General features: G+C 41.8%; 1 protein-coding gene across 1 annotated transcript in view; it reads right to left on the reverse strand.

The window, feature by feature from the left end:
- The window catches only part of sema4c (sema domain, immunoglobulin domain (Ig), transmembrane domain (TM) and short cytoplasmic domain, (semaphorin) 4C), a 96,817-nt gene extending 86,195 nt beyond the window's left edge, over positions 1-10,622 (reverse strand). The window contains exon 1 of the mRNA XM_086112086.1: positions 10,173-10,622. The gene's annotated coding sequence lies outside the window, so the exon portion shown is untranslated. The remainder of the gene's footprint in view (positions 1-10,172) is intronic.
- Positions 10,623-13,233: the final 2,611 nt, after the last annotated feature.

The following is a 13,233-nucleotide window of genomic DNA, read 5'->3' on the forward strand; positions in this document are numbered from 1 at the left end:
AAGCAGGAGTGGCATGTGGGTTCCCATGTTTCCACACTTACCATACTGGCATACGTGAGGTAGAATCTAATTTGTCAGGCAGAGGGGAAATGCGACCTAGCAACTTCCCCAAACCATACTAGACATTTCTTACTGACTTTGTAGTTGCTCATAAATAGACATTCACTAAAAATGAATTCTGAACAAGTAAAATCTCAGCAATTAACTATAGTGAAGCCCTGCTATATTACGTTTCATCTTCGGCGCCTCTGCTGTATCTTTGATTTTTAAGTCATTGTTTTTACAGAACACCGGCGAGTCAAATTTACAATGGCATGCCGGTTGTGTCACCCACTAAAATCAGTCAATTCAAAAATGCATACCTCAAAACTGATTTTAATAATTTTAATGCGGCACCCGGAACCAAAAAACATTTCTTTTCATTGAAATTCAAGAAATTCTTGATTGAAGTCTTGATTTCCACGAGACAGGATACAACTGGCCTCAGTGAGAAAATATCTTTTTTTTTTCTCAATTGGGACAAAAATCTGTCAGTCAGCAGTGAAAGGAAATACGGTGTTTCCTTAAAGATGGAACCCAAAGGGAGCAGATACAATGAGAACAGCAGAGGCCCCGGAATTGAACCCTGTGCAACACCACACGACAGTGGGGCAGTTTGTAATTCAGAGCAACCCAGGCTAACATAAAATTTTCTGTCAACCAAATAGGACCCAAACTACTCAAGGGCACGACCACTAATGCCCACCTGGGTGGACAAACAAACCAAAGGAATACAGTGCTGTGATCCACCGTATGAAACGCTGCAGTTAAATCCAGACATACATCGTCTTCAGTGTCATTTGCCAGGACTTTGGTTGAACAGAAAAAAAAAAATATATATATATATATCTACACGCACACACACACACACAAGAAAATATTGAGAATTGTGTATTTATATAGTATTTAGTATTTATATAGCATTATATTAATGATACAACTACTCAGGAATACTTTGAAAAGTGTGTTTTAATAGGTTCAAATGTGTTGAAAGCATGTGATGAGTAAAAGTAGTTGGTCTGTCTATATGATGTATTTTCACCAATCACAGGTGGGTATGGACCCCACTGTATCCCCACAATAAACAGTGTTTAACTGTACCTAAAACTTAGAGCCACACTGGTTTGTTATCAGTCTTTTTAACTTTAAAATGCTTGATAGTGCTTCAGACACAGAAAATATACTTCAGGGTGTAAAATCTTCAATTCAAAGGGCACAAGTCAAACGTGTAGTGAGACTTAAAATGTGCAAAAACGCGAATATGAGAACACCAAAATCACAGCCTGGAAAGGCAAAAGTTGCTTGCACTTTCCCAGAGCTAAGCTTCGCCCACACTCAAGCTCATGGGAGCTCTAATAGAGCTGCCACGCAAGGGGCTTCCTGCAGCTGATAACCCTGCACTGGCCCCTGTACAGTACCTACCCCGGAGAGAAGCCATTACCCTGGTTGCAGCTCCTTCCTGGATAAGTTGCAGCTTATAAGCCTCATAGCCACAGGATAACTTTTTATTGTCTTTTTAAAACTTTGAGGCGATGGCAAGGGAGGGGCTGTATATGCAGAACAACCTCTGCATTACAGGATGTGGGTGCTCTCAAACAGCGTGCTACCAGCAATTCCTGCTCACTAACGGGCAGTCCCACGGTAGGGAGGGTGAGATCTGTTGGACCAGAACAATGCCAAAAAAGGCGGTCATAAAAACAAAATACCATGGTCTTGATACCACCATGACAACACACACACACACACACACACACACACACACACACACACACACACACACACACACACACACACACACGCTACTGGATGACTGTACTTCTCTGGACATATCAGAAACAATGCATAGGCTGACAAAGCAAAAGCATTCAAAAAAACATACAAACAGACATGCAAAGAAATAGTGCCACGAAAACAATATGCACCTCAGCATTTGTTGAGGGTCCAAATGGCTTTGACATGAGACCCCAAATAAAATAAATACAGTAATAAAACAAGAAGACAAAAACGTAGTAGATACTCAGCCCCAAAACATCTGCTGAGTCAGCGCGAACAAAACTTGCAGCCAATGAGCTCTGAAAACAGATTACCTTCCACAATGAATACCTTACACAGTGCCCCCGAAACACAGTTGGCTCATGTACACGATATCTCCCTGAGAATTTTATCATCTCTCCCCAATCGGGCTTTCCGTTTTCAATCACAGCGACGATGAATGGACGCAGGAAACACAACAAAACAAGAACGTTAACAACTCAATGCAGTAAAAATGGGTAAAAATCTGATTATACTAGTCCAGAAAATGACTTTTGCAGTTAGTCATTAACATTCACGTCTGTACAGTATGTGTGTGTGTGTGTGTGTGTACATGAAACTCCTCTACAACAAAACCTACATATGTGAAAATACCCCCTAGTGTGAAAAAATCTTCATGCATTAAAGCCATTCCCTCTTTTCTGCTTCCCCCTACAACGCAAAGTCCCCCTGTTGCATAATACAAAATCCTTTTCTCCACCCTTGCCTCGCAACGAGGTTCACTACAACGAAAACAAGCCTTCCGCAAAAGTCTGATCCAACCTTAGCCTGCCACAGCCACCGCTAATGCTTAGCTCGGAAACGGCAACAGCAACCACTACACTGGCTTACACATGCGCAGTAGTAGAGGAAGTATTTGTTATTAGTTTCAGACGCAGCATGAACGCTGCATAAAATGGCTACAAAACAGACCTTTTCAGACCAAGGAGTTAAGAAAAGACAAGCATTCACGCTTGAAGACAGGATAAAAGGAATAAAAATGAAAGATGGAGGAAGCAAAGTAAAATACATTATGCAAGAAATTGATGTAAGTGAAAGTGCTGATCATAAATTTCGCAATTTCTTTCCCGTTTTTTTCTTTCTACACTGGCTATATGAAGTGTCAAATAAGTGTATGCTCTTACTTATGCACTATTGGAATAAAAAGAGTCCAAATATAGTTTGTGTGTGTGTGTGTGTGTGTGTGTGTGTGTGTGTGTGTGTGCTTATGTCTGAGATAAAATTTGCTTCAGTGAAAAGTCCCCTGTTGTGAAAATGTTCTTGCTGCAAACATGATTTTGTTGTAGAGGAGTTTCGCTGTATGTGTGTGTGTATATATATATATATATATATATTAGAGCTGTCAAACGATTAAAATATTTAATCTAATAAAAAATGCAACTGTCATAATTCACTCAAATTCACTAAAAATTAATCGTGATTACTCACGCATTTTTTATCGTTTCGAAATATAAAATTCCCTTTTATATTTTTTTGTCCTATTTTTCCCCATTTTAATGCTCTCATCAACATGGAATCATGAATCAGTTTTCTATGTGCAAAATGCAAATATTTACTGATATAACAATTTCGATTTTAAATTTTACATGAACATTTTTCACTTGAGGGAGCTATTCACACATAATCTCTCACACAATATTACTGTCCATCAACAACAGTGAAAAATATATTTTGTCACACAATAGCTGTTTTAACAGCTCTTTTTATAGAATCAAAACAGAGCAATATAACACTATAAAGTGCACATCTAAGGTAAACTAGTACTCAGCCTAGAGTGGATTTAAGCCATGGTTGCAGACTTAGTTTTTCTCAAGTTTGCTTTGAACACAGCAGTCAGGCTATGTTGATTCTGTTGGTCCTTCTTGCGCGGAAGTCTCTCTACGGTTTTGTGTCTCTCGACGTGCCTAAACGCACCATCAGTCAGACGAACACAGAGAAGCTCCACCCGCTTTATTTATATGGACACGGAACACTGTAACCTTCCACACAAAATAGTTCCAAACAAGTAACAATCACATCAGTGGCATACATCGTATTCGACAGGCGACCAGCTCTTTATTCTTATTTCTCTCCCGAAACGGTGTCTTCTCCCACTTGGTGTACCTAAGCCTTCTCCGCTATGTACAATCTCTGTACACAGCTTGTAATGGAGGCTCTCGCTGGCAATCTGTTGTGGAGTCGTTCGACGCAATGCGAATGATTTCAGCTTGAGTCGAGCTGTGCACAATGTTGACAGGCTTGCATGCAGTAGCCATACATTTAACTATGGCTTCAGCAAATTTGTTCTTCGTCGTGTCATCCATTTTCTTCGCTTTGAAATGATCCACAGCTGTCTGTCTGAGACTAGGGGGCGGAGTACTCACGTCAGCTGTGTGCTTGGCCATTAAGTGGTATTTCAGACTCGACGTGCTATGATGATAGCTCAGTTTACGACTGCAAAACATACAGGTAACTTTGGTCTTGTCAGTGGAACAATCTGGTAACTTTTTAAAAGTAAACTTTCCATTCATAAACTCTTTAAGTATCCGTTTTCAGTGTCTTGCGCTGCTGTGGCTGGCAAAACAAACATGCGTGGACCTGTGCAGCGCGCTTATTGTTTTGTTTCGAGTTTATTTATCGAGCAACGTAACATCCGCTGTGACGTGTGCCGCGTTAATCTTGCGAGAAAAAATTTAATCCTGTTAAAATTTATTTAAATTAATGCCAATAAAAACACACTAAACTGACAGCTCTAATATATATATATATATATATATATATATAAAATATGTCAGCTATTGGACCAGGCAGCGCCTTGCATGGCAGCAGCCTCCCATTGGTGTATCAAATTGTGAATGGCTGAATGTGAGGTTTTGTAAAACAGTTTGGTCACCAACTGGTGTAGGTCAGAGGTCGGCAACCCAAAATGTTGAAAGAGCCATATTGGACAAAAAAACAAAAAACAAATATGTCTAAAAAATTAAAAGCCTTATATAAGCCTTAAAGTGAAGGCAACACATGCTGTATACATTAATATTAGCTATATTAGGCTACTATCAAAATGACTACGTTGGATGCAAATACACAATGAACCTTCATCTTTTCGAACAACCAAACTCCGGCGATCGACCCGTTACCCACTGCAAATGAGGCCTTGGATCACGTACTGTACGTTTTCCAATTTGTACTATTGCATATTTTGTGTCTACTAAAGTACGTTTTCTGTTCTAAAATTACAGCAGATGCCACTTGATACTCTCGTAATTGTGCCCCCCAGTTGTCATCCACCTAGGTCAGTACACAGTGAAGACTGCAGTTCCCTGAATCAAGGGAAGTCCTGTAATAGGAACATGGCTTTGCAAATGCTGACGAAATGACCTTGTGGCTCATGGTTTATAACATCACACATCTTTAGTGAACATTCAGATGAGACATGAATTTGGACATTTATGGGTTCACACATTCTTAAAGGTCACTGTCTCATTGTGCTCTTCCGCCGGTGAGAAAAAGGCGAACATTTATGATGCTCTATATTCTCCTTTAAATGAGTCTCGGAAGACCTTAAAGTATGATAATGCAGATGTATTAATTTAAAGAGAGTGCAAAAGAGTGATGCGGTATAGCTTTAGTGACAAAAATAGAGACTGGGGCTGGTTGGGAGCAGATGGCCAATCGTGATCAGCTGGTATGAAGTAAGTAAGCGGGTCAGGCCTCTCCTCCACTTCCATCGGACCATTCATACATTATGCAGAAGTGCAGCCACTGTGAGGTGCTTCAAAAAGCTTCTTTTGCCACCATCTAAAGGTCCATATAACAATTCAAATGTGTCTAACAGTAGTTGGATTGTGACACTCCTCCCCATGGTCCAGTGTCAATTTTAAAATGACACCAATCATCCTGATAGCAGAGGAAATTACAGGTGACAATGAAAGGGCTTATTCCATAAAATGTTCAAATGGAAAAAAGATTTGGTTCATCCAAGTGAACTTGCTCTTCTGATTTGCCTTTCAGACCATGAGTGTGGACCATATTGAATTTTCCACCAGTATGACTTTCCTGGAAAAGGGTCTGCCCCTCAAGGTTTATTCATTTATTGATTGCTGCTGCAGGGGCTGGGCTGCATCATTCATTCAGGGCGACAAATATTTATTACGGCCATATGCTCTATAATGTGAGTTTACAAAAGCCCTTTGGAAGATGGTACAGATGAGAATTCATTTAATTTATCTGAATTGATTTGCTTCTGCTGGGACATTTTAAGCACAAGCAGTGCAATTAGAGACACCATACGGATTATTACACAGCTTTCCTCAGGCACATTCGCTTCAAAAACACGCTGACCACGCAGTTGTCTGATCAATTAAGTTTGAGCTCTTTAAGCACTAAGTGCTCACTCTCTGGCAATGCTAAAAGGACCCCAGCACTCTACCTGGAGTCAGGTAAAACAAGCAGCAAGGAAGATCGAGGCATACGCTGACAGAGCGACAGAGAAAAAGAGAACGAGAGAGAGAGCGAGAGATCAAAGGGAAGGGTAAGTTGCAAGAGGAGCAAAAGCTTCTTGTCTCGGAACAACTGCAATCGCAGCCCCTGCCAAAGCCCTCCGGATTCATCCAGCGGCCTGACAGAAATGTCTCAACAGGCGTTAAAGTGCTCAGAGCAGACTACCGTTTGTGAAGTGTACTATGAGTGAAGGTAAAAGTAAAACAGCTTCTTCTTTTGCCAAAGTATAATTTGGTCTACACAGTATATTGCATTTTGACTTTTAGCACAGCTCGCTCAGATACGTGTTTAAAATAATGATACATACTGTATATCACAAGCAGCTCTCCTTATGATGACGCAATGCATTTCAACATCACCATAGTACCAATTAAAACACAGCATTATTCAGGTGGGAGGCAACATGCTTGATAGTTTAAGTCTTCTCATTAGATGTTTACACAAGTACCTAATGAAGTGCTTGGTGAGTGTATGCCCCATCATTACTAATGAATCCATTGCACTAATAATGCTGGCACATTAGCATGGTCACAAAGCACTTGTATTCCTTCATTTCCAAACATCAGGCTGTCCAGAATGGCCTTACCTCATGTTGTTACCCTGCGGCGTAGACGCATGCACGCGCACCGCCGCACACGTAAGCACAGAGGTTCACATCCACACGACCCATCTGTTCAACTCTCCAGACCTTGCATCTGGCCTGACATGAACCATAACTTGGTACGCAAACACAAGCGCACACTGTGAAGCGTCACAGCAAACTAAGTCGGGTCATACTGTTGAGTCGGCATCAGAGTTGCAGTGCGCATGGCAGCAAGCACAAAACACACAGCATCTGAAACAAAATCTAATCTGCCTTTGACAGGGATTTTTTAAGGAACAGGAAGACAGACAGAGGATGAATCGAATCATCAAGGTTGCGAGCTTGGCTGTTTTGACTGCAGGGAGCTGGTGCTGTTGCTCAGCAAAGGAAGCGCAAAATAAAGCCTTTCCAACCAACCAAAACACATCATATCGTTAGTAAATTCAGACGCATCTTGCTCTCACAGAGACATATCAGGCGTGAACAAGGACTAAATGGCCTCTGTGTGTGATCTTGTATGTGAATCCTCTCTTGGGTTACATAACCTGGAATCATCCCATTATCACGGGAGTTAACTGTGCATTCAGCTGCTCGCCATGTGGCCTTCACTATCTGTTGCGTTGACGTGATGCATGTGACACACTGATGACAATTAAACATAGAGCAGGCAGTGGACATCTGGCACAGTGGCGACATAGCGGACATGATGCAGTGTTGACCCTTTGGTGTCAAAACACACATTTCTGTCACATACAGTGGATGAAAATATAAAACCAACAGAGGCGAAGGCAGCTGGAGGATACGTATCCAGGAACAAATAAAGTGAATCAATGGTGCAATTTTGTTATGAGGGATGTCAAGTTGTTTAGTTTATTTTTCATATGAATTCCCATGGAGTGAAAGCACATTTTCATGAATGTTCTGAACTCCTGTTTTGTCACCAGTGTCCTATCAAGCAGAATGTCGATGCAGAGTAGAATGCAATGGAGGAGGTCTGCAATGTTGGTCGGAGGCTCAACTTCCCACAGCTGACATGTTGCCTTTAAAGACTACAAACTAAATGAGAGTACAGAATTTCGCCTGTTTACAGCCATCTATGCAGTCATTTTTAACCCCATTTTAATACACTTTTTTTGACAAATCATACATCTGACCAAAACCTTAATGATCTATTTTTAGATTATACTGCAATCCACTGGCCAACCACACCCAAATCATCTTGCATAGGCTCCACTTCGCTTGCCACCCTCGTGAGAATGAATGGTAGAGAAAATAGACGATGGAAGAATAATCAAACTTCTGTAATATCACAAAATGTTCAGAACAGAGGCATGGTCCAGAACCACAACAACATGCCCACTTATATTTGCGCATGTTGCATGTGGGGTTCGAATCGTGGGACGAGTGGCTATATATAGGAACATACAAATGAGATCAATGTGTGTGTGAGTGACAGAGAGAGAGAGAGAGAGAGAAAGAGGAACACGAAGGGAAGGGTACGTGAGGCAACATGGGAAGCAGGCTGGCTGTCAGGACGTGGAGTCCATTGTCTGTCCGACAATGAAGATATCAAATCGGCAGGAGTCCTATCGTGCTCTCAATAGAGTCATTAACATCTCGGGCCAGGGGCTACCTGTGTGTGTGTGTGTGTGTGTGTGTGTCTTTGTTGTAAGTGTCGTGGATGAAAACTGATTTTTAACACATTCCTGCCAAACTGGGAATAATGAGGCGGCGGGGGGGGGGGGGGGGGGTTGATTTACCTCTTGATCAAATTCTCAATTCACCTTCCTCAATCAAATATAATCGACTCTGCGAATTCAAATACAGGGATTATGTCTATTTTCAAGTGTTTGTGGACTTGAGTTGCCAAATCACAAAACTCAAGTCAACAGAATTTGAGATGGATTATCCTCTGCTCCACCCAATCCAAATGCCAACATCAAGCTAACACCCTGAGTTGATATTCCCTAGCCATTCGTTAACTTTCGAGAGCACCTGTCCTCATTATGGTGCCAGGTGATCTGATGCCCACTGCAGCCGAAAAGCGGGCTACACCCAGGACTGGTCAACAGCCCGATTGCAGGGCACATGCAGGATAAATAAACAATGATTCACAATACAGTATGAAAATAACATGCATGTTTTTGGTATGTAGAAGGAAGACGGAATACCCAAACAAGCACAGCGAGAACATGCAAACGCCTCAAAGGACCGCCTGACCTGGGATTTCTCGACTGTGAGGGAAATTTATTGACCAATCTTCCGCTGTTCTGCCTTCTTTTCGATACTGTTATCTCAACCATCGCTTCACTGACCCACAATAAAAACAAAATCACAACAAATGATGAGTATTAAATATGTCCTCATGTCACACAGGAAATATAATGTAAAAAGCCATAAAATTAAGACTTCCTCCTCCATCGCATTAACACGAACTTCTCCCACGCAGCCCCACCACCCCCTCCCACGCTGTCTGTTAGTTAACAGGCACTGGCTCCATTCAGCTTGTAAAATAACCCCCCCCCCCCCCCCCCTCAAGCCACCACTTTTTTTTTCCTGAAAAACAGTTTTGCTCCTTGCCCTCCATGAGTGGACGGCCTGCCTCCACCTCAGTAATTACAATAATCACTCAAGCAAAGCTAATACTTTCCTCATTATGGCAAAACATCGGAGGGGGACAACAGGTCGTTAAACTATTTTGGAGTGTAAAATCTAGGCTACTATTCTGAAATATATTGCAATTTGATATTGCATATATGATGCCTGGCAGAAAACAACATGAAAGAGCGAGTTGAAAGGTGCGGGATGCAACCACGATTGCCGTTCCTTCAACGTGCCTAAATTCATCAAGTCATCAGTTAAGAAAACTGTTGATATACCAAAGCGTGTAAAAGTTCACAGACATTAAAAGTTATCATTTCATTTTTAGAGTCTCTACAGAAGAAAAGCTAGTGAGTGGCCAGTTTAAGCACACAGAAAGCCCCAATATTGTAAATTTAGAAGTGATTTAGACTCCCGAGTTGATTCCTCTCCAACTGCCGCTGACCGCAGTGCGCTTTGTTTACACTGCGCTATGACTGGAGATAAAGTTGCACCACAATGAAACCCCGAAAAAAGACCATTTACGAAAAACAATGCAAAAACAACCAAATTAAACCGATGCCAAGATTTCCCATGAAGCACAATGAAAACTCGGGACACACGCACTACACAGTACCTTCCCTGGTCACCATCACGGTTAAGATGCATAAAAACTTACCTTCTTCTATTACTAGGCGGGTGGTAGTGGCGATGGTGTGTTTCCTCAGCCGATAGAAAGCAACCGCTTTCTCTTCGTCTTCCCCGTAACAGCGGATTTGTTTCTCGCGTCTGTTTCTTTAGTTATAAATCATTCCACATCCTCGTCAATGTCGCGCCGTCTTCTCTTTCATCTTTTTCTTTGCTCCGCTGCTATAAAATGTCCGTACGATGCCGAAAAATCTGAGCTTCTGATCCTGTCATTTAGTTTCAACGGAGAAACTGGGCTGTGCGCGCAACTCCCTCCCAAGGCTTTGTAACAGGAAACCAGAGGAAGGAGGAGGAGAAAATAGGGTGGAAAAAAAGGAAAGAAAATCGAGTGCGATTTTATGATCCAGAGTCTTGAAGGAGTTTCAAAAAAAACTGCCTCTTCGTCTCTCTTGAAGTTCCAGAGCCAAGGCACACGTTGCACAGTAGCCGTTATGCTGAATGCGTCGCTGTGCCAGACTGCTGAAAATGTGTGTGCAACTGGGAATGCGTGCGCGTGCGCGTCTACATGCTTGCGATCGCGTGGGAGTGTGTGTGTGCGGCGTGTGTGTGTGTGGGGGGGGGGGGGGGGTGGCGGGGGCGCAGCGTGCGCTCCTGCAGCACGCATCACAGCGGGACTCGAGTGTTGTTTTTTTTTCAAAAGCAGACAAATGGATCCCCGCCCATTGGCCTCTCTGAACAAGGACCCCAAAACAGGCTCGAGGGGCCCCCAGCGGTCATTAGCTGCCCGGTGAAGACCACTTCCTTTGTGGGCGTGTGTAAAGTAAAGGCTTGTTCAGGAGGCGCTCCCCAACCTGGAGTCTGACCTTTTATTTTAACACGTCCCTGGTCCTTTTAACCGAGTTCCAAATGAGCAATTGGCAGGGGTAGAAAGTTGGCACTGCAGTTGAAAATCAAGACTGGCAGGAAATGTACACTTTCTTTTTTCTTTCTTTCTTTCTTTAAAATACAAGCTTTTGTACGATCAATTTTCAGAATTTTGAAAGAGAAAATTTAGTTTGGCTGTCGCTGTTTACAATTTCCAATTTGCCAAATGTGCACAGGGTTGTTGATTTTGTATATTTTTTGGATTCAAAATAAAAGTTTCAGTCTTCTAGCTGCATGGATCTGTATCACTATTTGCTTTAGCCACCTGGTGATAATCCAGATAACCTGATAACCTTGATTCTGTTACATCGCTATTTGGAGTCTTCAACTAACATCCCTTGCATGTTTTGGGCCTATGGAAGAAAACCACATTACTGTATCTGGAGTAAAACCACAAAGCAATGGAAGCACATGCAAACTCCACGCAGAAACATCCCATGCAAGACTCGAAACTACTTGGTATTATCGAGGCGTGCTCACCACACACGGACGGTGCTAGCTTTCATGAAAATTTTTTGCTGTTCTATGTGAAGTCACACACTGACTGATCCACTTAACATCAGTCTGGAGGTTAGCCAAACAGAGATCACATCTCCACTATTTGACAATGGGATGAACATGAAAACTTCAAGAAAATCCACACAGATATACAAACACCACAAGAATAGATTCCAACCATGGACCTTTTTTTTTGTGACAGTGCTAAACTTTGTGAGGGTGGCAAAAACATTGGATCCATATCGTTCAAAGTTTTGACATGTTTCCATTGAGTCACAAGGGTAAGATATTTTCTGCATGGTAACTTTATGGCGGAACGAGACACACGACACTATGTTCATTGGTTGTAAGAAAATTGTCAACTCTCTGCAACCAAGTGCATGTAACTGGAAAAACCCAACAACATCAGAAATAAAATACTATGGCTTGCGATTGAGAGAAGTTCAAAGATATGGTCTCTGTCTCCTGAATTGTGTTTACTTGCAATCCAGTGTCTCAACAGAATTTGGATGAAGCTCAGAAACGGAATTGTTGATGATTTTTTTCTACCATGTCTGTAGTGTGCCCAAAAGAAACAAAATCCATGATACCAGATGCATAATCTTGACCTATAAATTAAATTCAGTAACTGTAGAACGTAATCCACATATTGGAGATTTGTTTTATTGAAATGTTTTGAATGACAATACAATACAATACAACCAGATTTATATGGCACTTTTACAACTGCTGCAGCTGTAACAAAGCGCTTAACAAAACAGTTACCATAAAGTAAATTTATAAACACAACACATAGCATAAAACACGGACAGTCGTGCAATCCTAACCACATTTCCCTCATACGCTTTGTTGTTTAAAGCAATTTGGGATGAAAGAGGAGAGAATCAAAGTGTCCTTTCACCAGTGGATCAGAGACGTCATGCTCAAAATGTGCACACATTGGCTACAAGCTAAGTTTCAAAGTCAACAAGAAGCTGTAGCATCTATTGGCAAAAAAAAAAAGAGATTGGTTCACTTCTCTTGTCCCATGTAAATCCATTTCAATTCCAAGCGGTGACTCTCAGTTCCAAATACGCCCTATTACAATACTTCAAAGTGTATTTTTCTCATTGTGTGCAAATTTCATAGAGCACATTTTCCTCTAATGACTACATTTAGTTCCAGTCTCAACAGAGTAAAACTTGTACTCATAAGAGAGTAAGTGGTATGGTGTGTGACTGGTTAGCACGTCTGCTTCACAGTGCAGCAGTGCAGGGTTCGGTTTTGGCTCCGGCCTTCTTGTGTGGAGGTTGTATGTTCTCCCTGTGCCTCCGTGGGTTTTTACTGGGTACTCTGGTTTCCGCCTACATCCCAAAAACATGCATGGCAGGTTAATGGACACTCCAAATTGCCCCCAGGTGTGATTGTGAGTGTGAATGGTTATTTGTCTCTGTGTGGCCTGCGATTTGCTGGCATCCAGTTCAGGGTGTGTCCCACCTACTGCCCAAAGACAGCTGGGATAGGCTCCAGCACACCTGCGACCCTTGTGATGATAAGCGGATTAGGAAATGGAAGAGAGTAAATTTAATACAGAAAATGTGGAATGATATTTACTTGAAAAAAAACCTAGTAAAGTTTTTTCACTCCAAAATTCGAATTAAATTTTACAAGGAGGGTCTCTAAGCACATTT

Source organism: Hippocampus guttulatus, chromosome 5 (assembly GCF_054856545.1).
Source record: "Hippocampus guttulatus isolate MCC_2025c chromosome 5, RoL_Hgut_1.0, whole genome shotgun sequence".
NCBI classification, from domain to species: Eukaryota; Metazoa; Chordata; class Actinopteri; order Syngnathiformes; family Syngnathidae; genus Hippocampus; species Hippocampus guttulatus.